A 27,254-nucleotide genomic window follows, 5' to 3' on the forward strand; every position below is an offset into this window, starting at 1 on the left:
TCTTTCTTTAAAAAAATAGAAAAAAAAAGGTATTCACATATCAGAACTCTGGAAAGACAAAACACAGCCAACTCTGTACAAACTATATTAGGGAATCAAAACTCAAAATATCAATCTCCCAAGTAATTTCCTCCTCCTCTAGAAAAAGATCTTGTTTCACGGTGCTCTACTTTTCCTTTTTCTTGTCAACAAGAGTCAGAATGTAATATAGGATCTTGCATTAGCAACACAAGGAATAAAATCCTCTTCTTACAAGTCTACACCTACAGGTCTTTCTGACTGACTCATAGTGAATCCATTGATGGGGACGGAGTGTCAAAAATCCAGCACCACTGGGGCACCCGGGTGGTCAGCTGGTTAAGCGTCTGCCCTTGGCTCAGGTCATGATCTCAGGGTTCTGGAATCAAGCCCCACTTTGGACTCCCTGCTTAGCAGGGAGTCTGCTTCTCCATCTCCCTCCGCCCCCTCCTCACCCCCCACTTGTGCTCTCCTCTCTCTTAAAAAAAAAAAAAAAAAACCCAGCACCATTAAAGAGAATTTTAAAGAGAGGATATTTCAAAATTTGCAAATTGTTTATAACCGCAAGGTGATAACACAGAGCTAGACTGCAAGTTCAAAATTAAAAAAAAAACAAAACAGACTCTTGACTATTCAAAGAGATTAGGGTGTAAAAGACGTAATCATTTGACCTTTAAAGTTACAATGCGCTTCAAGAGTCTTTCAATACAGTACTTCAATATTCTGATTAAGATCAGATCGAGTGAATAGCAATATCAATACCTATAAAGGTTAAAAAAAAAAGTACAGGACACCATCTCTTCTCCCTCACAGTAAACTACTTTGTGCGACAGAAGATTAGTTTTATGACCATTTTGAAAAAATCAGTCATTGAATGTACCAAAAGATCAATGAATTGGACAGAAAAGTATATTCTTACTTTGTTAAATGTTTGGCATATTAGAAAGCTCCGGGATAATGGTAATTCCCAATTACTTCTCATTTTTATAGAAATCTAGGGTTTATGGAAGATTACCTGAGGTTCAATTTGACTAGTTTAAAATAAAATAGATAAGCTTAATCTGTCCAAAAATTTAAAAAATAAAATTGCTCAAGTGTTGGTTTTATTCAGGTCTTTGCTCTGAAATACCCATTAAGCATTTTTTGGCTGTATACATTGTTGGTTTATTTATACTGGTTGTATTTAGCTTTCTGTCATGTCTCACTTAAAAGAAACAAAGTTACAGGAACACAGTGGTTTTATACACATATCCTTCTTTCCTCTCCCCACCTCTTCCTTCCTAGCTCTCTCTCTCTCCACTTTCTGTTCCTCTTATTTTCTCCTTCTTTGTTTCTCTCACCTACTGAGAGTCAATTACATACCAGACACACTGCCTGGGGTTGCTCAAAGAAACAATTAAAATTAATTTCCTTAGAGGGGTACTCTATGAATTTCCTTCAGGTTTAGACTACAAGCTTGGGAATGTATTTTAAACTACATATTTTAGGTTATATGCCAAAAGTTCTAACTTGTATGCTCTGCTATAACATAGCTTAGCTTTCCAGCACAGTAAAATGAATGACTTAATGTCATTCTCAATTAATCCTTCCCATCATCTGTCCTGATTAGCGCAAAGTTAGATTAGGTGAAAACAATGATTCATACTCTCAGAAGCTACGGCAGAAAGCAAGACCTGACTGATCCTTTTACTAAGTGCCCCAATGCCTGCTCCCACTGCAAAGCTGTCAATGATGGACATGTCTCTAATGCAGCACCCCAGGGCCCTAGGAGGGTATGGAGATGTATACCTATGCGGCCTATTAAAGAGCCATCCATCCTATCTTCTCTTTCCTTGTAGCTAGCATTCTCCTCTGCTCTTCAGACTGGCAAGCTCTTTGCTTCTCCATGGCTGCTTCTGTTACCTTTGGCTTCTCTTGTCTATTCCTCTTTAGCTTTCTCCATTTTGTGGTCTTTTTCTTGCTTCTCCCATGACTCTCACCTTTCTGGTTGAAGACCTTGACTTTCATAGCAGCTGAAAGGTGCCTTCATGCTTTCCTCTTCGTCATGTAAGCAATAGCATTGTACTTCTAACAGCTGGATATTTGGACCTCTGACCTATTGGTTCATCCATCAGGAAGCCATGTCAGACAATGATAAAGAACTCAGTCTATGGAATCAGATTAAATCTTGACTCTACCATCTCTAGCTGGATGACCTAGGATGAGTTGCTTAATATCTCAGAGACTTAGTTTTTTCATGTGAGAAATGGAAATAGAAATAACAGTACCTATTTCATACAATTACTGTGTTGATTAAATGAAATAATATCACCTAAAGCATTCTAAACAGTGACATGATAAGGACTCAATCAGTCTTAACTATTTAAAAAGCTATGTTGTATGTTGCTCAAGATTTGTGACCCCCCTTTTTATCTGTGCAAGGAATTATTTTAAAAAGACAGCGTTTTGTAGGTTTTGATTTCCTGATGATGTCTGATATCACATTTTCAGATACTCTAAGTATCTATTTTAATGATACACAATGATTTTTGATAGCATGTGTTATTTTCAATCTGTAGATGCCCTTGAAGAACAATGCACATACACTTGTTTGTTGTTCTAGGTCAGCAGACACTCCCTTTTTACTTTCAGTTAGAATGGGCACATGCATCTGTAAAAATAATAAGCGGGTTGATATAATAAGAGATCCATTCAGATTAATCTTTAGAAGCACAGTGAATTTCATTTTTTCTTTCCTGTGCCACAAAAACTTTCAACTGTCATTTATTAATATTGAAGAATTTGATCACAACTTACACTTGGTGCAGATGAATGTTAATAAAAAACATAAAATCCTTTATAAGTGCTAAAAATGAACTAAGGGCAAAAACATATCAGGAAAAGAAAGCAGCATGGGGGTAATTCTGTTAAGAGCGGCTTAAAAGCCTGTATTGTACTACTGCCATGTAAGAAGGGAGAGGCTGCTGCCAAACACATTGCTGAAATGAGAATTGTTTAAACTACAAAAAACATGACAGCTCCATGTGAATATCTTAAAGTCCCAAGGACACTTAGAAAGGAGAACCAGGTGGTGAAACACTGGAGAGGCAAAAATTACAGCCATAGCTTGACTCCAGTTACCTTGTTTCAAAACCAGAGATTTTCTTCTGCATCCAGATAAATGCAAAAATTTAAAAAACAGAAGGTTAAGAATGTTTTGTTGGTTACTATGCCTCTTTCTTCCCTGATTATCTTTTTGGTGCCTTGCATCAGAATAACCTCTGCAATGGAATAATTCATATTTCAAGATCCCAAAAAAATAAATATTACAAAATCGGGATCTTCATATGACTGGGTCCAGCCTTGTCCAGTTTCAAGATGTTCCTCAGGTGTTTCTAACAGGCACCTCTGTGAAGAGTCACTGGTCTAATCATATCAATTATACAGATAAGGTAAATAAAGGACTAGAAAATTGGGGGCAAGGAGAATTAAAATTCTTTGGTCATCTACATACTATATGGAGACCCAAAATGGAGTAATGATTAAAAGCACAGGAGCAAGTCTCACTGCCACAAATTACTCCCTTTGTTTGCTTGGTAAAGTTAAACTTTTTCTCACTTAGTTTTCCCATCTGACCAGGGTGGGGGGTATAATATTAGCAGGTAAAGTTGTTATGACAATTAACTGAGTTAGGACATATCAAGTGCAAAAAACAGAATCTAGCAAAGAGAGAGTACTCAATACACAATAGCTGAGCTTATTAGGTGACAACTCTTTGCTAAGATTTTACATGTTATATTGTTTAATCCTCATGTAACCCCTGATTAGAGAGTCATATTATTCCCATTTAGACTCAGAAATGTTAAACATAGGGCCATATTATTCCCATCTAGACCAAAGACCACCCATCAGTGAGCAATTGTGTAGCCATTTAAAACTATTTTTGCATAACTCTAAAAAGCCAATCCCATGACACAACAGTCAGTTACCTCCTGGATCCTGGGAAAAGTACAATAAATTTAAATTTTTTTGGCAGTTGAAGACATGAAAATGAAGCAAAGCCTTTAAAAAGTTACAGTGTAACCTACCTTTTCTGCAAATTGGAATGATCCATTTTGTACATTTGCATTCTGTTTTTAAAGTAATAATACTGAAATGAATGTATCTGAAAGGACTGCACTCTGTTGGGCATATATAAATGTCCATGGAATGAACTGCATGTGTAACTGTGATTATTTTGGAGAAGAGAGGGGTGAAAAAAAAACCCCACAAGTGTAAAGAAGTGTTACCATCTGCCTTTAGGTAAAATTCTGTAAGATTATTTTGAGCTTCCAATGGACGCTGGTTTCTGTATGTACTTAGATAATTGCCAGACCACCTGTCACCCATCCAAACTAGAATGACCATGATGGCTGGTGAAGCTTTGTTCCTTTGCATCATTGCTACTTGACTAGGTTTCCACCATGTTACTTTCTTCTTACCATTCAAAAACTCCAAAGGCAATAGTCTACAGGTGAAACAGTGTTAGAATTTTTCAAAAGAAAGTAAAGACTAGTAGTGCATGAATTTCTCAAATCCAAACTGGAGTCCAAAGGGAGACTTCATCCAGTAGAAACAAGCCACCCATGCAAACCATCTGTAGAATAACCACACGACAGACCCAGTAGTGATTTCATAGTTGCCAGTAAAACAAGCTTAGAAGCCTCCCAAGGAGACAAAAGTTTTTAAAAAAATATCTTTCACCACTTAGCATATGGATCTGTGATTGCTGCCCAAACAAAAGGATAAAGCAAGGTAGGACAGAGCTGTAACTGAAAAATATTTTTCCTTCTTGCTTTTGTTATAATAAAGAGATGCTTGCCTTTTCAATTCTTTTTCCTTTTCAGAGCTCCCAGAAAGAGGGCCAGTCTTTCTGACCAATGTTGGGGTTTAATACCAATCTCTGGTGCTCAGGGGAATGGGATTTATTAAGAAGATGCAGGTTTTGATTTTCCTATCATTTTAAATTTCAGCAGCTTGAAATCTTCTCCTGCTGAAGGAGATAAGAGGCCAATAAAGGAGCTGGCAAATATTTTCATTTAAGTCTCTTCCCATTCTCTCTACTTTACAACTCGATACCAAGGCAGCTTTCCCTCTGCTCTTTGCATGGGGCTTTGGAATTGTGAAACCAGAAGGTCTAGTCTGCAGGGCAGAGAAACATCATGCATTACCCTGCCATGCACCCTGTGGCTGATGGGATAGAGGAAATCACAAGTTTGGAAGGGCATTTGACTGGAACCTCCCTGGCTAGAGGAACTGAAAAGAAGGGATGCCTCACTGGCAGAAAATAACAATGTCATTATGTTCTTACCCTTCTTCCAGGCCCCACCCTTTTTTTTTTTTTTTCTTCTCCTTAGAGAAAAAAAAAATGCATATACAATACTTGAGAAAAAAGGCAAGGTGAGGAAAAGAAAATTTACTTCTCCCTAATCTCAAATGCAACAAAAGACAATGTGTTCAGAAGTGCAAAATCTTTGTTTGAATGACCTCATCTAGTCTTGCCAAATGCTACCCAATGAATCACAATTAACTGGGTGCCTAATTAACTCCAGTGAAAAAAATCAGGCATCATGTGTTGAATAATTCAGAATCCACAGGAAATACTCAAAAAGGAACCCATTTTTAAAAGGATACATTTTTACTTAGGTGTAATGTTAAAAATTTGCTTAAAATTTTGAACAAATAAACTGCTATTAAGAGTAAAATGTGTCTCTGTCTCCAGAAGCAGCAGGAAAGCAGAGCTCAAGCAGTGTGACATTACAGGTAAGTAAGCAATAGGGAAAATAGGCAGTGTATTACAACCTCCAGCCAACAGGGAGTATTCCATCAAATGGAGGTCTTTACTAGAGGGTCAGGATCAGTATAGGATCCAGGATCAGGAATAATACAGATTACTTAAGTGACCCCATCAGTCAGCAGATAGGTATTCAAAGTGACAGGATATTTTAGGGAGAAGAGGGACAGAGAACAAGTAGATCTCACCATTCCTTCCTTTACAGGCAATCACAATCTGGTTCCTATAAGACTTCTGAGATAATAAGAAAATGAAACAAATATACACAATCAGGTGTGAAATTATATTAGACACTATAAACGTGTTCCTGGTATTAAAAGTAAAAGAAAAATCAGTGAGGTCTACAGTTCTTAGGGAAGACCCAACAGAAGTAGAAACTGAGAAGAATGTGGAAGTTCTGACAGCATATCTCTGAGGAAAAGTTGGGACAAAGATTTTCACAGAAGAGAAAGTTCATGAGCAAAGACATTTAAGTGGGAATGAGCAAGTTATGAGCAGGATGAGGGAAAACAGGCAGAAGAAAAGTACGTGGCACACAGGAAGAATTCTGAAATATTAGGATAAGCCAGTTGATCAGACAGTTGGAATAAAGTTGTATAATTTGGACTTTATCCAGTGGGTTCTCTGAAGCCATTTAATAATATTAATAGTAGTATTATTACTAATAACTTTTTATTTATTGAGTAATCCTTAAAACATAGTAGGCACTGTCTAAGCATTTTATATGCATTACTTCCTAAAATTTTCCCAACAACTTATATGGCAGGAAACATTACTGTTTCCATATTAAATGAATTATTAAAAAGTCAAAGAATTTCAGAAATTTATCCAGATCCATGCTGGAGGATCAAAGATGTTTCACCTCACAACTTAAGAGAGGAGAAAGATGAAATCTGGTGTTTTCCACATCAGCAGTAATTCCTGAGTGCATATTAGATGCTACTGCTCTTAAGGTTACATATGAGAGACATGTTATCTGATTTCCCAGAGTAGAGGTATGTCATAATTCATGATTCCCTACAATATTAAGACCATGCTAGTTGTTTTACTTATGATAACTCATCAAATACTGCAGACCCCTGCAAGTAGATCCCTCCCCAACACACATAATTCAATAATTAAGTACACAGAAAAGCTAGATACCCTGTATTTTCATGTACATGGCAGAACTCAGAGTCATATCCAAATCAATCTCTTTCCTAAACCAGGGGTTGGCAAACTATAGCCTTGCAAGCTAAATATGGTCCACAGCCTGCATGTGTATGGCTCATGAGCGAAGAATGATTTTTTTAAACTTTTATTTTTTTAAGATTTTATTTATTTATTTGAGAGAGAGAGAGAGCAAGCACAAGTGGGGATGAGGGGGCAGAAGGAGAAGCAGACTCCCCTCTGAGCAAGGAGCCCAATGCAGGGCTCGATTACAGGACCCTGAGATCATGACCTGAGCCGAAGACAGATGCTTAACTGACTGAGCCACCCAGGCGCCCCGATTTTTACATTTTTTAAATGGTCAAAAAAAAAAAAAAAATCAAAAGAAGAGTATCTCATGAGACATGAAAATTATTTGAAATTCTAATTACTGTGCCCATAAATAGAATTTTACTGGAACACTATGCACATTTGTTTAGGTAGTGTCTATGGCTGCTTTCATACGACAATAGCAGAGTTGAGTAGTTGCGACAGAGACTATCTGGCCTGCAGAGCCTAAAATATCTACTATCTGCTCTATACAGATCAATTTTTCTGACCCTGTCCTGAATCATGATCTTTCTACTCTGTTTCTTTGCCTTTCAGTGTGTTATTCTATCCCTAAAATGCACACATCTGACAGAGCAAACAAGAACACCACAAAAAATAGGGGACATTTCTCCATCACTTTTGATTTCAGACTTGTAGTAACTGGCATATTGAAGGCTATTTATTTTCTCCCAGGCTGTAGAACTAAAATGCAAATGCAGAGTGGCAGGAAAAAAATATGTGCTATAGGAGTATTTTATGAAGATTTTTCTGGGAGAAAAAAAGTAAAGTGGATCTGAGACAAGAAGACAACTTGGAGGATACTTTCAGTGATTCAGGCATCAGGTGTCGAAGTCTCAAGCTGCTGGGATATTTGTGGAATGATCATTATACTCCAAACCTGAGTCATGAAGTCAACTGCTTCTCTAGAAGGATATTTGAGAAAAATAAAAATAAGTGGCCTGTTACTGTATTTTAAGTGTTCATTACATATTTGCCTACCCAGGTTTCAAACAACTGGCCACTTACAAAGATAATTTTAACCCAAATATGTCAGTTCTTCAGCTATTTACATTAAGCTGAACATTAAGAGGACCATTCTCTGAAATTCTTCAACTTCATGTATTACATCTCTTATGATAAACTTGCCTCATAACTACGCACTACAAAACTCTTCATTCAAGTAGTTTATGCCTTGGTGTTTAGAGACAACCTCTGCCAAGATTTCAGTTATTAGTAATGTGGAGACATTGGATAAATTTATCAGTTTTATATCCACTGTGTCTCATGTTCTCAAAAATTAAGACAGAGATTGGACAAAGTGTGTATCTCACTGTTACATGGGAATCAAAAAGCAAGGTTTGACATCTCAGGCACTAATCACCAACTGGCAGTCATAGAGTGTCAGACTATAGCCCGCGACCTTTTATAGGTAGCAACTCCTAAGAACAATGGCAACAAAGTGTTTAAAGAAAAACACTGCTGCCTGGTATGTGAGGATCTGATTCTGAAAAATCTGTTTGTTTGAGCTAATGTGTCACACTGTCAAGTTTGTGCCAACCATAAAGGTGATATGCCAAAATGACAATCAGTTTACTAAGGTAAAAATAAATGGGTTTTCCCCTAAACTGCAGTTTGCTTAACCTCATTTTAAAAATAAACCACCTAAAGTAGACAGGAAAACTTTGGGCATCATCAGTGGTCCACATTTGAGCACCACTATCTAAAAAATCACACACCAAAAGCTTTTAAGAAGGTGCTCTGTAGTGCTTTTTCATTAGGGTCAGTCTGTCTGGTAATTACCGCCTGAGAGTATTGGGACTGTAGTCTCTCTTTCTTTCTGTGCTAGGGAAAGCCAAGGGAACTGCCCCATGCCCAACCTCACCTTCTGGTTCTAAGTGAAGTTTTACTCGTGTCAGTTTATGCCCCAGTGTCTTTGTGGGTTTGAGAGCCCAAATGTTCTTCCCCATCAGGAGGTCATCACTTTTCATTTCAAGACTTCTATTGAGCAAAGTCAAAAGAGCAACCTCCATAGAGGTTGACAGGAAGAAGTGAAAGGGATTTCAGAAGAAAGGGACCATGGGTTTTGCATTTGTTTGAAAAGGGCCAGGGATAAAATGTTAGGCATCATCAAACAAATACATTTTAACAGGACTTTGCCATCTGCCCCACTTATCCTTGGGGGCAGATTGAAAGGGATTGGGAAGTCATCTTCACCTAGATTTATACACAGATTGAATAAGTAATATTTCCTATGTGTAGATAGGATACTTTGTCAAATATTTACAGATGCTATGATTAATAAAACAGAATTTCATTTAAAAACATTAATAATTTTTGCCTTTATATATGTTTTAAACAAACAGTAACTAATGAAGTACAACCAGAAGAATTTGGAGGTCTGAGATAAGTTTTGGTATTTTAAAAAGATACTCATGTCAAAAACCTTGGGAATAATGTGCCTGAGACTTTAGAAAAAAACATCCAAAAGATCAGAGGAAAAAAATATATATTATTCCATGGTTAGTGATGCAAAGAGCATATGGAATTTATCTTCTAAACTAGTTAAGCTTCTATAGTGGATTATTAACCAGATGGTTTCAGAAAAGAGATGATCAGTGTGAACCAGCATAAATTTACTACAAACAAACAAATCTAATTTTCCTTGACAAAAGGGTTACTACATTGATTGGCCAAAAAAGTACTGTAGATATTCTTTATCTTGATTTCAATAAAACAGATGACAAAGACTCCCATGACATTCTTGTGGGCAAAAAGAAAATATGGACTACATAATAATATGGGGTATCAGTTGGAACACTTGGCAAATGACAGAAACCTAACGCCAACTGGCTAAAGCTGAAGAGTTCATGTTATGGCTTATGCAACAGAAAAATCTAGACCTGGCTTTGAATCTAGAACAGCTGGGTGAGGGTTTGGTCTCTTTCTCTTTATCTCTTGGCTCCACTTTCATATGTCACTTGAATGCTTAGCTAGGCCCTCTCCATATGGTGACTCCCAGCAATTCCAATCTTAAGTCCTCCCAGTTTCAATTTCAGCAAGAATCTCTCTTCCCAGCAATTCCACAAAAGGTCAAGAATTTAATCTCACTAGAATGACTTAGATTATGTGCCCAATTCTGTAGCCAGCAGAAGTCAATATTCTCATTGACCAAGTTAGGTCATATGACACTCTGTGAACCAGGGATAGACTGAGTTCAACATTTATATCAAAATTATAAGAAGTGATAATGGCAGAAGAACATTTCCTCAAGAAAAATGTATTTCCAGAGGAAGGAGAAATGGATATTAGAAAGCACAAACAACATATGTCTATACTTATGGTTAGGTATTGAAAGATTTTATACATGTATCAGTGTATCAACTTAGAGAAGTCTTTGATGCATACCTTGGGGCTTTATATTTGGTCTTGCTCTTTAATGAAGTCACTGAATAAATGCTTATGAATTTCTCAGCTGATACAAAAGTTAACTTAAGATGTTGGACACCTTAATTATGATTCAAAAATGACCCTGACATGTTAGACCCATGGGCTAAAACCAAGATGATGGAATTTTACATTCATAAGTGTAAGGTTTTGTGTTGATGTTCAAAAATCAATTATTTAAGTAGAAGGTACAGAAAGTTGATGTGATAAAAGTTGATTTGAAAAAAACAAAAAATAAAACACAAGTTACCACAAGCTCAAACTGAGCCAGCTAAAGCAACCTTTTGGCTGCAGTATTATGTAGTATTCAGATCAAGGTCAGTAATAGTTTCTCTTTTTGTGCAGGTCCTATCAGATCCAAAATTTACAGAGCATTCTGGATATTCCATTTTGATTAGGATGCTTACTTTACATGCTTAACACAGTTCACAATTTACGTATTTTTGTTGTTCTTTGATTCATGTTTACCTCCCTCTTTAAATTTTCTTGAGGGCTTTTACATGCTTAACACAGTTCACAATTTATGTATTTTTGTTGTTCTTTGATTCATGTTTACCTCCCTCTTTAAATTTTCTTGAGGGCAGGGTCCAGTGATATGTATGTGTGTGGGTTTGTGTCTTGCCACTGCATCACCATATGATAGCATCCATAGATATGTTTTCTAGGAAAAAAAGAAACTTGACAGTATCCCGAAGAAGATGAGGAAAATGGAAGATAATTTGGGAACTCTCTCATAAAAAAAAAAAAAAAAAGATAAAGGAACAGACATGCTCAGCTTGGAGAAGGATACTGAAATATTATGGTGCCTGTGTTTAAATTTTTGAAAGGCCTGTGGATGAGCAACTGGTGTGCATAGAATAATGCCCCCTCTTTTTCTTTAACCATTCAAATTGAACTTAGATGAACATCTCTTCAGAATATTGTACAAGGAGTTTCAACTGGGTAGGAGAAGAGATGACTAGCTTGTAAGGTTCCTTGCAATTTTGATAGGATAAGATAATCTAATTCTGCAAATACTACCAAACTCCTGGGAACCTCATTCAGTGTCTTGTCCAGTCATGTCAAATCAGTACCATTCGTGGGAGACAGGATTATACTAAGCCACACAAAAGTCAGAAACTCTTCTCTGACTATGCCAAAGATTTTAAATTATGGCAGGTTTGCCTGCAATGATATGTGACAGAGACTCATTCTCTTAAATATGCAGGAAGGAGGCAATCACAACTTGGGTCTATATGGAAAAGAAGCATCAGGCTGATACACAGCACATACAAGTCAAATTCCTGCTTCATTTTTCTTCCTCTTTCCCTTCCTTCCCAAGAATAGAGTTTTGAAACACATTTTGAAATAAGTGAGCTATTGCCTGGCATTTGGAGAACTTTTTATGAATCTATAGATTTTTTTATCTTTTTTTATCATTTTATCATTTTTTAATAATTTTCATAATTTTATTATGTTATGTCGGTCACCATACAGTACATCATTAGTTTTTGATGTAGCATTCCATGATGCATTGCGTATAACACCCAGTGCTCCATGAATCTATATATTTTTAAAAATTGCATATGGCTTCAAGTAATTATTTATATAATTAGTTTTATATTTGCATATGGACTGAAGTATATATAAGTATATATGTAAATTTCAATTGTAAATTATTTATATTGTGGGCGCCTGGGTGGCTCAGTCAGTTAAGCATCTGCCTTCGGCTCAAGTCATGATCCGAGGGTCCTGGTATCGAGTCCCGCATCAGGCTCCCTGCTCAGTGGGGAGCCTGCTTCTCCCTCTGCCTCTGCTGTTCCCCCTGTTTGTGCTCTCTCACTCTCTCTGTCAAAAAAATGAATAAAATCTTTTTAAAAAATAAATTATTTACATTGTGAACAGAACTAGACTTTGGTATGTTCTATAAATTCTAAAGAAGACAAGCGATCTTTCATTCAAATTTCTCTCCCATTTGAAGGGCTACATCCTCTCTTTAAAAATCTAGATTAGATCCCTCCTACTCAAGTCAAAACCCACCATATTTAGGGTTCTTACCAGTTTTACTGTCTCATATTTCTACTTTTTTGACAACATAAATCCAGCTTCCTGGGTAGCAACATGTGCCCAACACTGTGCTATAACTGTAACTGATGATAGGAATTTCCATTTGACTGTAAGCAATGACAGGCAACTGGTGTGCTGTCCTGTGTAAAGCCATGGAGAGCCCAACACAGACCTGAGCACATAATGGTTGTTTAATCCTTAAAAACAAACTGACCTTTTCGGGAAAAAAAATGATCCTCTTTTCCTGATAATTTTCATCATTTCTTCAAATGCATCTGTGAGAACCCCTGGGGTTTCAAGTCAGTGCTTAGATTTTTTAAAAAGTGTTTTTACAAAGGAATTCATCTATAATCAAAGCAGCAATAATGAGCCAACCTGGGAAACATGATAATTTCTCCTAAGGGTTAAATTGTTTCAAATCAGAAGTCAAAATTATATTTATACTAATGACAACCTTAAAAATGTAACACAGCATCCAGTTTTTGCATAAAAATTACACATTTTAAATACCAAAAGCTTGATGTGAATTTTACACTCTGTTTATGTTAAACCAAAAAAGTGAACTTAAAAGTAATCATGTAAATTGAATGATAATAAGAGTTCCTTTATATTTTTAGACTACTTCAAATGAATAATTTAAAAGGCATCAAGCAAAATATTTTATTAACATAAAGTTAATGGTATATTTTTATAGTACCTGATTTTCAAAAATTTGCACTAAGACATTATCATAATCAGCTCATGTCAGTTGTGTGCCATTTTACATACACTATTTTTGAATAAAGTTAATGCACTCATTGGCACAGAAGATCAGTTTAAATCTCATTCCTGAACTATCACTGCTAGCCTTATTAAAATACTTTTAATTTGCCAACTTCTATGTAAATCTGAGGTGAAGATGGCTTTACTCGTTGAAATGTAATTTCTATCAGCAGTGTTTCTGACTGTATAACAAGGTCACATAAAAAAATTGAGTCGTTTTTGTTAAAATAGGAGGGAAATCATAAGAATCGGCAGGTTACCCACCATGAAATGGAGCAGAAAGTATTTTTACTCAGAAATTACATCATGATACAAATAAAACTTTATGGCAGTTACTCTCCTATAAATTAGATATTTATTCCTTTCCCATTAATGTGCTTTTTCTCAATATGTTGGATTGAATTGTAATATAAATCTGTAAATTACATGTGCCAAGGAAAATTGGCCTATCTTCAAATTTGAATTTTCATATATAACAATTTTATAGTAGATTATATTTTTGATATAAATAGGCAATTATTCAGTAATTTCTCTTTTATATATTAAGAAGAGTGGAATACATAGCTTTTGACACTGCAAACTATTCTGCCCTCCTAATTGACATCTGGCATATAATACTATAATTTTACTGATCTTATAGTAGGAGATAAAGATACTTAAGTTACAAAGTCAGTTTGGAATGTAATTTATGACATCAATCCCTTTCTCTTTAAATTAGTTGGCTTGGCAAGTTTCACCATCCAACAATTCATTTCCTAAATGTATCTCACATTCTGCATATTTCACTGGACAAGCATCAGGTCCATTTGAGTATCCCGGTGAAAAAGGACTGTCCTACTGGAGAATTCAAAACATTTTTGGGGTCAACTGGTACCTCAGTTATTTATATATATATATATTTTTTTGCTTTCTTTTTTGTCTTATATCCAGAGTGCTAGAATAAGTGTTATATTCCATCCTTGATTTACCACAGCAAGTCTCAGTGGTATTTTGTATCTGAATCAAAGGCTTAGAATAGTCCTTTAGAAGCTTTTAAATAAATAAACGGATATGGAGAAAGGATATATTTTTTTTAATTACTCCTGAGAATTTCCTTCAAGTCCTATTGGTTGCCCACGAACAAAGAACATTTTTTTCTATTTCTCTCAATGTTTTAAACTTTCTGTTTTCTTAGCTTCTAGTGTTTTTTTTTCCCCCTCCAGTGTGTTTTAGTCTAATGGTGCTTTTGAGTGCCCAGGTACTGCTGTGATAAGTGGCACAGAAATACTTATGTAGAAAGATAGATTACTCTGAACTGGCTTCCATTCTTCTTTTTCCAAACAAAACTTCTAGTGATGGGGAAAAAATGTCACTAGTTTATAAAAATCAATGGTGTTTTTGTCTGCATAAGGAGTAAAGGATTATGTCAAAAGGAGTGATATAATCAATACCTGAGTCCTAAAAGATGGAGTCTTTTCTTTAGAAGATAAACATTCTTTTAAAAAATGCCTCAGAAGCATGGTATGTCTTTGGGAATTTCACCTACGTAGGTTGTAAGAGATTGGGTCCTTTTTCTCTAGGTTTAGAGCTAAGCTTCCAAGGAATTAAAAGTGAATACATTTTTCAAACACTATACAAATAATACATAGAAAGCCATAAATGCAATATAGGAACATAACCAGCGGATGAGTGACTGAAGACTCAGGGCTGTAGCAACAAACTTGGCATGTTTAATTACCCTTATCCAAAGACTTGGAACTTAGATAATATACTACGTAAAATTGCTGTAACATTTGAAAATAGTCTGAATTAAAAATTCCAATTGATGATGTGTCAAAATAAAATCTAAAACACTGATGAGGGTGAATACAGTGTCCCGGGAGCTTTCCTTTAGTACTTCAATGTGTTTATAATCACCCAGTAAACATTTGAAGCCCCAACGTATTCAAATGATTAATTTAAAAAAAGAAACAAAGCAAGGGGGATTTAGTATGTGCAGTCCAGTGGCCTACTGCGAAGACTCCATGACAAGAGAACACTTTGTGATGGAAATTCTTTTTCTCCGGGATTTCCCATTGCCACTCGATATTCAAGATGCTTTTCTCGTATTTTTCCTGGCATAGTACATTGTACAGCTTTCTCTTCCGAGAGACCAGAAAATTGGTGAAGAAAGAGAAGAGATGATAGAAATCATTACAGAGTTTTAGTCTTTCAGGAACCATGTCACCTTGGGAAGCAAATGCTATGTCTATGCTTTGGCGATCCACATAGTAGTAAGTTGCTTTGCATAATATTTGTATACTTTGAACCAAAGAGGAGCATTTTAATTAATTTCAGGTTCTATCTTGCTCATTCCTATTAACCACAGACTATTTATGAAACTGCTTGAAAGCCAGGTTATCCCAGGAATACATCTAGTCTTCCCAGCTGGATTTTAACTTGACCCCTGATTCTCAAGCTTACCTCCAAAACTCTCTGTGTGTTTTGTCACTTCATTATTATGCTGATGTATTCAGACCTTGTGACAGTTGTTTATTACCTACCCTTACTCTTCTATTAAGACTGTGAGCTTTGAATAACTGGAATCTTCTCCCCTTGTAAACCTTGTTGCTCTGCACCACTCACTGGCCCCGGGCCTCATTGGTTATTTTTATGACTGCAGGATGTGTAGATGCTCTCCTTTATCCTGAGAGGCATTTTCCTCCCTTGTTCACCTGGAAGTTCCAATTACTTTCTCTAGGAATTTGCCCCAGTCCCCTCCCATTCCAGCCAACTTAGCAAGATGTGATGTTTTGTTGAGTGTGCTGGCGGCACATTGCACAGATCTTCCATTCAGCACATACACATAATAATGTGAATTATTCTCTCTCCTCCATTCCTTAAGCATTCTATGTCTTTGGGACCCAAGTACTTAGCAGAGTTCTTGGCATAAAAATAGATGCTTGATAAATGTCTGTTGCTTGCCTTCATATCTTTCACATTGCCTCACACAAACTCTTTGTTTTGAACAGAAACTGAGATTGGCTAAACATAGTGATATATTTTCCTAAAATTATCTCTCCAGTTACAGTATAAGCATCATGGAATAAACATATTGGGTGTCTGTTCAGTTTATAACAATCTCCATTTCCTGTTCTACCAGAGAAGGTACCTAACCCCAAGCTGGAAGACTGAGAATTTCTTTACTAAAAATAAGGATGGGGAAGGAGAAGTTAGAAGTTTCCATTGAGATTCTGCCTTTGGGTGACTGGACTTGTAGCACATAACTCCGATCTGCCAACAATTATATTCAATCAGGCAGACTGAAGAGAATAAGGGAGCCAGTTTAGAGAGATATTTAGAGAGGAAGAGAAAGGAAATGCAAAGGGAAAAGTCTAGACAGTCTTCCTGCTCGTGGTTCTGGACCTATTTTAAGGGATTGGCAACACTGATTTCCTTGGGTGTTGTGAGATATCACTGTACCCTTATATAGAACTCTCTCTGTTCTATCTAGCTCAGTGTGGTTTACTACTTATGACAAAAATATTACTAATTGTTTCAGGAGAAAAAGGTGTTCTTGGGCATACAGAGTATCTCAGGGAAGATGCTTGTCAGTGTAATCCTTGTTATACCTCACTGCCTGTCTTAACTATCTATCGCTGCTGTAACAAATTATGTCAGATGTAGTGGTTTAAAACAAGATTCATTACCTTACAGTTCTGGAGGTCAAAAATCTGACACTGTTCTCAATGGGCTAAAATCATGGTATTAGAGATTCCAGGGGAAGAATGCATTTCCTTATCTTTTACAGTTCCTAAGGCTGCCCGCATTCCTTGGCTGATAGTTTCCTTCCTCCATCTTCAAAGACAGCAACGGTGGGAGTGGGTTGAGTCCTTGTCACATCACATCACTATGACTTTCTCTTCTGCCCCCATCTTCCATTTTTAAAGACTATGTGATAACATTAGGCCAACCCAGAAAACCCAGAATAATCTCCCTATCTCAAAGTCCTTTCCTTAAAAACATCGGCAAAGTTGCTTTTGCTGTGTAAAGGAACATATTCATAGGTTCTGACGATTAGGTTACGGACTTATGTTTGTTTGTTTTTTTTTAAAGGGAGAGACATTATTCTACCTACCACACTGCCTCTTAATCCCCAAAGCATATTATGTTTATACTTGCATTGCTGAATACCCCAAATCCTCCCCTCGCTCCCCCCCAAAACCCAAACAGAATATACATTCCCTAAAAGCTTGAAACTTATCTGTCTTGTTTACTGCCATTTCCCCCAGTGCCTACAACAAGGCCTGGTACAGTGTAGGTATTCTACAAATATCTGACACAAAATGAATTTAATCAGCCTCTCCATAAACCCTGGTACTTTTTCCATCTTTTATTATGAAATATAACAGTAGCACATCAGTATATGATTTCTGCTACTTAAGACTGCACCTTGTCAGAGTTTATAATGCCTATGTGCATGGGTTTTGGGTCAGGCAGACCTAGGCTTAATATCTGTCTCTGTGCGCTATTTCCTTGCATGAGGAAGAAAATGAAAAATCCCCAGCACAGTTTCCCAAGAGCCAAACACTGTTCTAACCACTTCACATGCCTGTTCTCATTTTATTCTCATAAAGGAGCAGAGTGTATCTACAAGGTGGAATCATGGAAAGCTTCCCACAGGAGCTGAATTAGGATATGAGCATGTCTTTTTTCCTACTCTGTGGCAGACAGAATAATGCCTGACTCCAAAGACGCACATGTCCTAAATCCCCAACTATATCCCTAGAAACTGAATATGCTAGGTTACATGGCAAAAAGGAACTAAGGTTGCAGATGGAACTAAGGGTCTTAATCAGCTGACCTTCAGATAAGGAGATTATTCAGGATTACCCAGGTGGGGCCAATGTAATCACAAAACTCCTTAAAAGTAGAAGAGGAAAGCAGAAAAGAGAGTCATAGGGAGATGTTTCAGTAAAAGAAAGTAAGAGAAATGCAATATTGCTGACTTTGAAGATGGAGGAAGGAGACCACAAACCAAGAGATATCGACAGGCTCTAGAATATGGAAAAGGTAAGGCTCTATCCCCCTAGAGACTCCAGAAAGGAAAGCAGCCTTGTCAATCCCTGATTTTACCCAAGTGAGACCCACACTGGGACTTCTCACCTACAGAACTGTTAGACAATAAAATATACTGTAAGCCACTGTGTTTGTGGTAACTTGTTACAGTAGAAAATAGAAAACTAACACTAACCATTTCTAATTTCCCCTTGAGCGTATTTCACTACATTATGAACCTTTAAAAAGTTATCCCCTTTTATAGTAAGTGAAACCAAATTCTAATATAATTTTCTTTGGAACGATCATGGCTCTGGACTCCCCTTCTCTCCTTTCTTTTGATTCACAAGACAAAGAGTATTAGAATGCACCTTTCTCATCACCAGCCTCTCCCTCTTGAACCAAAAATCTACTCTTCTAACACTTCAGCCTCACAGTGTCTCAAAATTCATAATATACATGTATTTCAATTCCTTTCTCTTCCAGGAACCAATACCAAGGTCTGAATTTGAGCTCAGAATCTTAACTACTGTGTAGCAGAAGGTGGGGTGAGGGTAGCTAGAATATTGATTGCATGAAGGTAATGCTACCTGTATGCCCTCCCCTTATCATGTTTTTTTCCTGGGAAAATGAGGTAAAATGTCTCCCTTGTCCCTAAAAATTCCTTAATATTAATATATTAATATCTATAATAGTAGTCTTTAACAGTTTATTTCCTCTTATTTATCTCAATATCTCTCTCACTCTTTCTTCCCCCCCCCCCGCCCCACCATCTCTACACCCTCCATCGTATAGGGAAGAACAACTTGGCCTGAAAATTCACTGAAGTTTTAAGACCATGGACAGTGTTATTTTTTGCTCAGGAAACCACAACTAAGTTACACTATTATTTTTATTTATTTTTTCAGTTAATTGTTTTATTATGTTAATCAACATACATCATTAGTTTTTGATGTAGTGTACATCAAAAACTAATGATGTAATGTATGATTTTTAAAAACTATTTCATTTTGAGATTAATTTATAAATTTTACTTCTTTTCTTCAAACCTCCTTTCTTTACCTGTGTCCTTATTCCTCAAGGTAGACCATCTCTGGCTTCAAATACCTCATTACTAATTGATCAATTATTTGAAGGTCTTCATTAGTATAACATTGTTTAATCCTTAATATTTGGATTTGTCCTCCTGTTAGACTTGTTTCCTGGTTTCTTTTTTCTGCTCTTGTTCACTGTTTTGTCCTCAAATAATTACAGAGAATATGTGTGGAGTGCAAATTCATGCCATTCAGCCTCAGGCCATATCTATGAGACATTTATATCAATATATTAAAGTATATGAAATTTATACATGTCAAAATGCACACACACACACACACACACACACGATGGTCAAATTACAAGCCATTTTATAAAGTTTGACAAAACTGATTTTTAAATTGTAAGTAATATTTCCATTATTTTTTAAAAAATCTCTTCACTGTCCTCAAATTATCAAACTGATACCGGTTATTTCCTCCTGGCATAAGTTAGTTGACTTCTATCCACTGGATAAGGTGGGTGAAAGAACTCACTCAGTTTTTCTTCTTACTTCTTCATGGTTTCTCATATCCACTTTGTGTGTGTGTGTGTGTTGTGTGTGTGTGTGTGTGTGTGTGTGTGTGTGTGTGTGTGTGTGTGTGTGTGTGAGAGAGAGAGAGAGAGAGAGAGAGAGAGAGAGAGAGCGCTCAGAAAAGTTTTATAGGCCTCAAATCCAACAAGACATACCCACATCTTTGATTCTCAAGCTCTTAACTCTCATCTGAAATGTTGGTCTTAATTATTCTTTATATCCACCTTCACTACTTGACTATGTCCTTGGTTTCTGCCTTCAAAACTACTCAGATTTTCCTTTTTTTTTTTAATAAAGTTGCTCTTAACACTACTATTGCTTACTATCTGCCAATGTAAGAGGGAAAAATTCTTCTCTTTTCTACCTTCTCTTTTCTTAATCCTACCACAGAGGATTTTAGGCCTCATAACTTAAAAATAACAATAACAACAAAACATTATCTGAAAGTTTTGATTTGATGGCATTTTTCCTTTCAGAATCATCCTTGCCCCATCCACAACAGTTTTCAATGTATATTCATTCCCCAATGCTATTGATTTTCTCTTTTTTTTCTCTCTACTCTTTGACTTCTCCAGCTGAGGAGGCGTTCAGCTTGATCTCCCAGATGAGATGGTGTCCACATCTTTGTTCTTCTGTTATTACACTGCTTTCTTCGTGTCTATTCCTAGCCTTTCTTCATATTTCCATACTCTCATTTTCACTCTTAAATTTGTGTATTTTCTCAGTGGGGAGTTGAAAATTTAGAATTTACTTTTGCCTGTAAGGTCATTTATCCATTATATTTCATCTCTCTCATGTTTCTTATGTCTCTTCTCTCCCTTTAAAAAATTAAAACAGTGGGTGTAATAGGCCTGTCAAAAGTGTATTCAAGGACTGATACTCTTACACCACACTCTGTGTGTGTACTGGGGATGAATTTGGGGTTCAGCAATTAAATACTCATGGCCAACATCCATCCTATGTCATCTTTTTGGAGTTCTACTTTGCATATTAGCATATTAAAAGCTCTAAGAAGCCCTTCAGTTAATAAACCTGTTTAAGACAGTTTAACCCAATGTTCCCAAATTGATTTGACCTTCTAAACATTTCATTCACTATTTTTAATAACATCCTGTAGAACACACAGGGAAATGTCATAACAGAATAGGCATTTTCTTCAGAGTCTGACAAATATGTTCAAATCCTGATTTTGCTACCTATTAGCTCTGTGAGCAAGCTACTTACCCTCTAGGAGCTTCAACTTCTTCAGAATTATTAACTACCTTAAAACCATATTCTGAGGATTAGAGAGTACATCTAATACATTTGACATTATATCTAGCACACCGTAAGGGCACCATAAATGTTAGTATCATCAATGCCATTATTATCATTGTATTATAGTTGTTTATGTATGAGCCCTATATGTGCTGCATTCTAGCATATTCTGAAGTTTCAATGACTCATATGCCTGGTAGAATGCTTCATACCTTGTTTTGCTCTATAAATACTGAGATGAATGTATGAGGTGTGTGTGTGTGTATACACACACACACACAAACTTATGTATTTATATATATATATACACACACATAAATAAGAAAGGTGAAATATAGGAAAGCAACAAGTTATTTAAATTATTCTCTCCATGTCATGTCATATAATGACCTAATTTGAGTTAAGAAGGTTAAATTTCTCTGCCGATATATTAAAATTCAATCCTGTATATAAAAACAACACTTAGGGGCACCTGGGTGGCTCTGTTGTTAAGCGTCTGCCTTTGGCTCAGGTCAGGATCCGAGGGTCCTGGGATCTAGCCCAGCATCTGGCTCCCTGCTCAGTGGGAAGCCTGCTTCTCCCTCTCACACTCCCCCTGCTTGTGTTCCCTCTCTTGCTGTCTCTCTCTGTCAAGTAAATAAATAAAATATTTTAAAGTAAATAAATAAATAAATAAATAAAAGTAAAATGAAAACAACACTGATTTTTCAGTGGAAGAACTCTCATGGTTAATAGGTGGTTTATAACCAGTTGGGGGAAAAAACTCAGAAATTAAATATTTAATTTTACTATTTTCATCATTAACTGCTGTTTTCAAAATAGTTATTTAAATTAATTGTCTTATCTTTTATTGTATGTCTCTTTTATGTAATGTATGTTTGGTATTCTTATTAAACTGGTGTGCATCCATGATCACAGAAGAATGGAGTTCCTGCTATGCCTTCCAGTAACACTTAAGACATTTCAAAATGTTGTCTGTCATACAATTGTTCTGACAGTGAAATGATTCAAACATCTTCAACACAGATTCTAGGACATCTTCAGTTCTTGTGTTGGTTTGGCAAATAGAACCTCTGTGTTTTAGTTACCTATAATATAAACTAAAGGCAGGAAAAGATACCACATTCTAGAAGCAAGTACAGTACAATGAATAACAACATAGTAAAGATAACAACATACTAAAATCAATAAGCTAACAGAAAACATCATATCTAAGTCTGTATTCAAATGGTCAAATTTGTTTGAACAAAAATGGTCAAACCAGTTTTTCTGAAGATAATTGAAAATAAGTTTGCACTAATACATCATTTTTCAGTGTGCTGGTATATCAGTCCCTAATTTTTATCTTTTTTTTTAACTTATAAAAAGTTTATTGATTGAGTGGGTTGACCATGCTGACCTGCTTGTTATGATGACAGTCCAGCCAGCTTCCTCTTCTTAATGAAAATCCCTCACCAACAATCTCTAGCTCAAGGAAGCAATAATCAGGCCATTACCTGTGCTCCAGCAAGACTGCCTCAAAAAAACAGACCTTACATTTACCTGTTCTTTCTGCTTATAATGCTGTTTTCTCAGGAACAGTATGATGTTTTGATTAAAGGCTAAGATTTGCGTTCAAATTCTGCTTTTGACATTTACAAGCTCTGACCTTGAGCAAATTACTTAATCTCTATGTGTTTCAGATTCCTATCTTATAAAACTAACTAATAATACTACCTACCTCACAAGGTGACCTTAAGGATTAAGTGAGTAGATATATGTAATGCATTTAGAGCAATGCCTACACAGGGCAGCACCATATGTGTTTGCTTCTATCCTCATATTTAGCTCTTTCATATATTGCAGGTCTTGGTTCAGATTTTTCTTCCCCTAGAGACCTGCACTGACCAACCTATCTAAAAAAGTCCCCAAACATTTTCTCTCTAGTACTTATCACTTTTCATTTTTTCCTTCTCCTCTCTTCATGGAGCAGGGTCTTACTGCTTTGTCCAATGTTACATTTTCAGTGCCTAATGGAGAACCTTGCATATTACAGGTACCAAATAAATACTGAACAAGGCCCCATGGTATGGCCTTGTGTAAAGGTCTCTACCTAATAGTGTCTAAACCAGTACAAATGACTCTTTTTTAAGATTTGATCTAAATAATATATAGGTACTGGTTGGTTGTGAGAGAAAAATTCATCAGACACTATGCCAAAATCAAGATGTGATGAACTAGATCCTCAGAAAGTATAAGCTTTGGAGTTACAAGAACCCTTCAAGTACACCCACACAATAAATTCCCATTTAAGATTGGGTCTCTGTTCCTACTAAAGATGCTTAAATAACAGAAGTGGAAGTTCTTTGTTCCAGAATTCTATTTCAACACAGACTGAATTATTTTATGCTGAGAGAAAATAAATAAGATAAAATAAGTAAATAAAATAAAATATATAATATGTTCTATTCAGCCAAACATGAAACTCAATTTAGACCACTGAAATTTGTAACCAGCATGGGTAAACAACTAAAAATGGAAGAGTCAACAAGTATCCATGCTCTCATGGGGCCTTGTATTTGTCAGTTAATTAAAATGACCTGAAGTGTTGAACTTTCTTTCTCTAGAGGATATTAAAAAATTCATATATTTCCCAAAGGAAGAGCCCATATTGTTTTACTCTCATTTTTGATGGGAAAATAAAGACACAAGTAAGCCAATTAGCATTTCTGGGTTTAGAGCCTTTAAAATTTTAGAGCAGACTGGCCTTCCACCAACTTCATTTTAAAAGTGAAGAAAATGAGATCCAGAAAGAAAAATGCCTTGCCCAAATTTACTACAACTAGTTTAGGTCTTTCTCCTGTAACAAACTATAACATCTTTCACTACAAGTTCAAAAAGTAAGCTCATGATAAGACTCAGCTCAAAATCATTAACTTAGAATGTTGTTACACCAGTTGATAAAAACAAAAACTAGCATGGTCCAGGCATTCTGATTAATCCTTTGTGCATATTAAACAAAGGACACCTCATGAAGAAGTTATTATCACCATTTTGCAAAGAGGGAAAGAGAAGCTTTAGAGCAGTTGTGTTGAAAGTGATCACTCATTCTTAACTGTGAGGCAAACCATAATAGCCCCAAGAGCCAATTCTGGCCCACTGCCTACTTTGTATAGCCACTGGTAAGAACAGTTTTTACATTTTAAATTGGAAATATATATATATCATTTCATGACACTTGAAATTATATGAAATTCAAATTTCAGTGTCCATAACTAAAGTTTATTGGAACAAAGCCACACTCCTTTGTTTAGATTTTTCTGTGGCTACTTTCATGCTACCATAGCAGCATTGAGTTACCAACACAGAGACCACATTGACTACAAAGCCTAAGGTGTTGACGATCTTTCTTTTCAGAAAGAGTTTGCCGGTCCCTGTTCTTAATCATTAGGCTATGTTGCCTGCCAAAATTAATAATTAGAAAGAAAATGACAAAAAACAACTGGGGTAAAAAACAGCAGCTATATGAGGAAGACAAGCACAAGCCCCTCCAAAACAGGGACAATCCCGTTTATGAGTGGAGAATCATGTTCAAGAGCAACAATCTGGCACAAGGGGAACACTCTGGTCCAAAGGAAGCAAACTCTACACTATATTCTAGCCAAGATAACCATGTTATCCTTAAATAGGTCATAGCCATTCTGTTAGGAAGTATTTTCTCACATAGCTCATCTAACAAAAGCACAAAATATTCATTTCTAATCGACATCAGTGATTTACAAAGTGTGCTAAAGGACTCCTGGAAATACCCAAGACCCATTCCGGGGTCTGTGAGATCAAAACTATTTTAATAATGTTATTAAGACATTATTATCCTTTTTCACTCTCATTCCCTCATAAATGTACAGTGAAGTTTTCTAGAGGCTGCATGACAAATGATATCACAACACCCTGAATGCAGAAGCCGATATGAGAATCCAGGTATCTTATATTGAGCCACATATTAAAAGAATTGCAGAAATGTCAAATAGTGACATCCTTTTGCTAATTTTTTGTTGTAGAAAACATTGTGATAAAAAATGTTACTTATGTCAACATATAATAGTTTATTTTTATATATTATTCTTCAAATGTCTTAATTTTAAACTCTAATAAGACAAATATTGATAGATAAAACAGATACATATAAGCTCTTAGCCATCTTCCAAGAGGTTGTAAGACCAAAAAGTTTGAGAACTGCTGCTATCCAAATTTACTCCACTCTTTAGTGTTTAACTCAACACTGACCGTGTATATGTCTTTCCAACTATTCCTGACTACTCTACTAGGAGTTCCCAAACCTGAATACATATCAAAAACATCCAGAAAGCTTAATAATATCACTTTTTTGTAATCCAACCTCTTTAGGAGTAGGGTCCAGAATGCTTTATTTATTTTTTTTACCTCAGATGATTCCGTTCCAACTAGTCTTGGACCAGTGCTAGGGTACACTGCAAGACATAATACTGATGATGTCTATTATGGGCTGAATTGTATCCCCCATCCCCAAATTCATCTGCTGAAGTACTAATTTTCTAGTACCTCAGAATATGACTTTTTTTTTTTTTACATATATTTTGGCTATATTTAAAAAGGTAAATGAATTTCCACAATCTTTCTTTTTCTTGTTATGTATTTTTTTTATTTCTTCCACTATTATAATATAGGCTCCATAAGGACTGAGAGTACATCTGTTTTATCCATCACAGTACTTCTTATTCTTAATACAGTGCTAGTACATGGTAGACACTCAATACATATTCGGTGACTGAATTTATGAATGAATATTAACATTTGCACATTTATTTACTTAACTACTTTAGTGTTCCTAGTATGTGTGTCTCCTTTATTCAAAGAGATTATAAACTTCTGGATTGCAGGGATTGTGGCTTATCCTTCTCTATTCCTTCTGTAAACTTTGTAGGTTATGTTTTAAACAAGAAAACTGCTGAATGAATGGCTTTATATATGGTTGGAAAGCTAACTTTAAAATATCTATTTCCTAGGTTAAGGGAAATAGATAAAATGAATGTTTAGTATGTTTACTATAAGTATTTGTGTATTTTGGTCTGGCTGAATTTAAAAATAATTTAGATTTATCTGAATAAGTCTACTGATGACTATTTGGTACCTCAAGGATCTGTAGAATCTATTTACATGTGTTGATTTGCCTAGGGGTTCTTGTTTTTTTGCATGAGTGCTAAGTGAGAAGGTCTGTGCATATGTACGTCCTCTAGAGATCCTAGGAAACCACTGAAGGGAAAGGAAAAACATCTTCATCGTGCCCAGATTCGTGAATTGGTTTTAAGCACCAGCAATGTGGCTTAAATGGGTTAGAAAATGGGTTAGGGAGAAAAATCTCAAGGGGCAGTTTTCATAAGACTTTCTGATAATGCTGTCAGGCTGCCCTAAACCTGACGCATCATGTTGGAAGCCAAACTATGGTAGAGATGCTGACCGTGCTTGAAGGGACTCCTATTTCCTACAGGACTGGTGGCTACAGGAGCAGTTCTAGAGACAATGCACTTGGCAAAACTGGTGGCATGCTCATGATGATGCCATCAGCTGTACTCACCTGGGGTTTTCCTAAAGGATTTCCATGAATATAGGTCATTGATTAGGAAGTGGTAGAACAAAGAGGAAGAAAGAGGGTATAGGTATACCTGAATGGGAAGCTACATGAAGTCTCATGAAGCATAACTGAAGAATCCCATAAATACCAATGGAGGAAGGGTGACTTTGTAGAAGGTTGAGAGACTCTGAGTTAGCAGTGACAGCAAGAACACAGGAAATGTGAATTGTTGATCAGAATGAATCCACAGTCCTCGGAGTTGTGGGGACATTTTGTTTCTTGCGATTTATCTAATGTAATTCTCACATCAAGCCTATAGGGGTAGGTATAATAATCTCTTTTTCTGTATTTGTGAAATAGAAAAGTTCAATTGCTTAAGAACTAGCATTTTAACAAAGAGTCAGTGGTTAAACATTGGTGTTAGGAGTGAGGACCAGATTCAGTTCCAGCTTTGCTACTTA

This window comes from Eumetopias jubatus, unplaced genomic scaffold (assembly GCF_037043125.1).
Source record: "Eumetopias jubatus isolate StellerSeaLion01/CBP00866 unplaced genomic scaffold, mEumJub1_p1.0 scaffold_5, whole genome shotgun sequence".
NCBI lineage: Eukaryota > Metazoa > Chordata > Mammalia > Carnivora > Otariidae > Eumetopias > Eumetopias jubatus.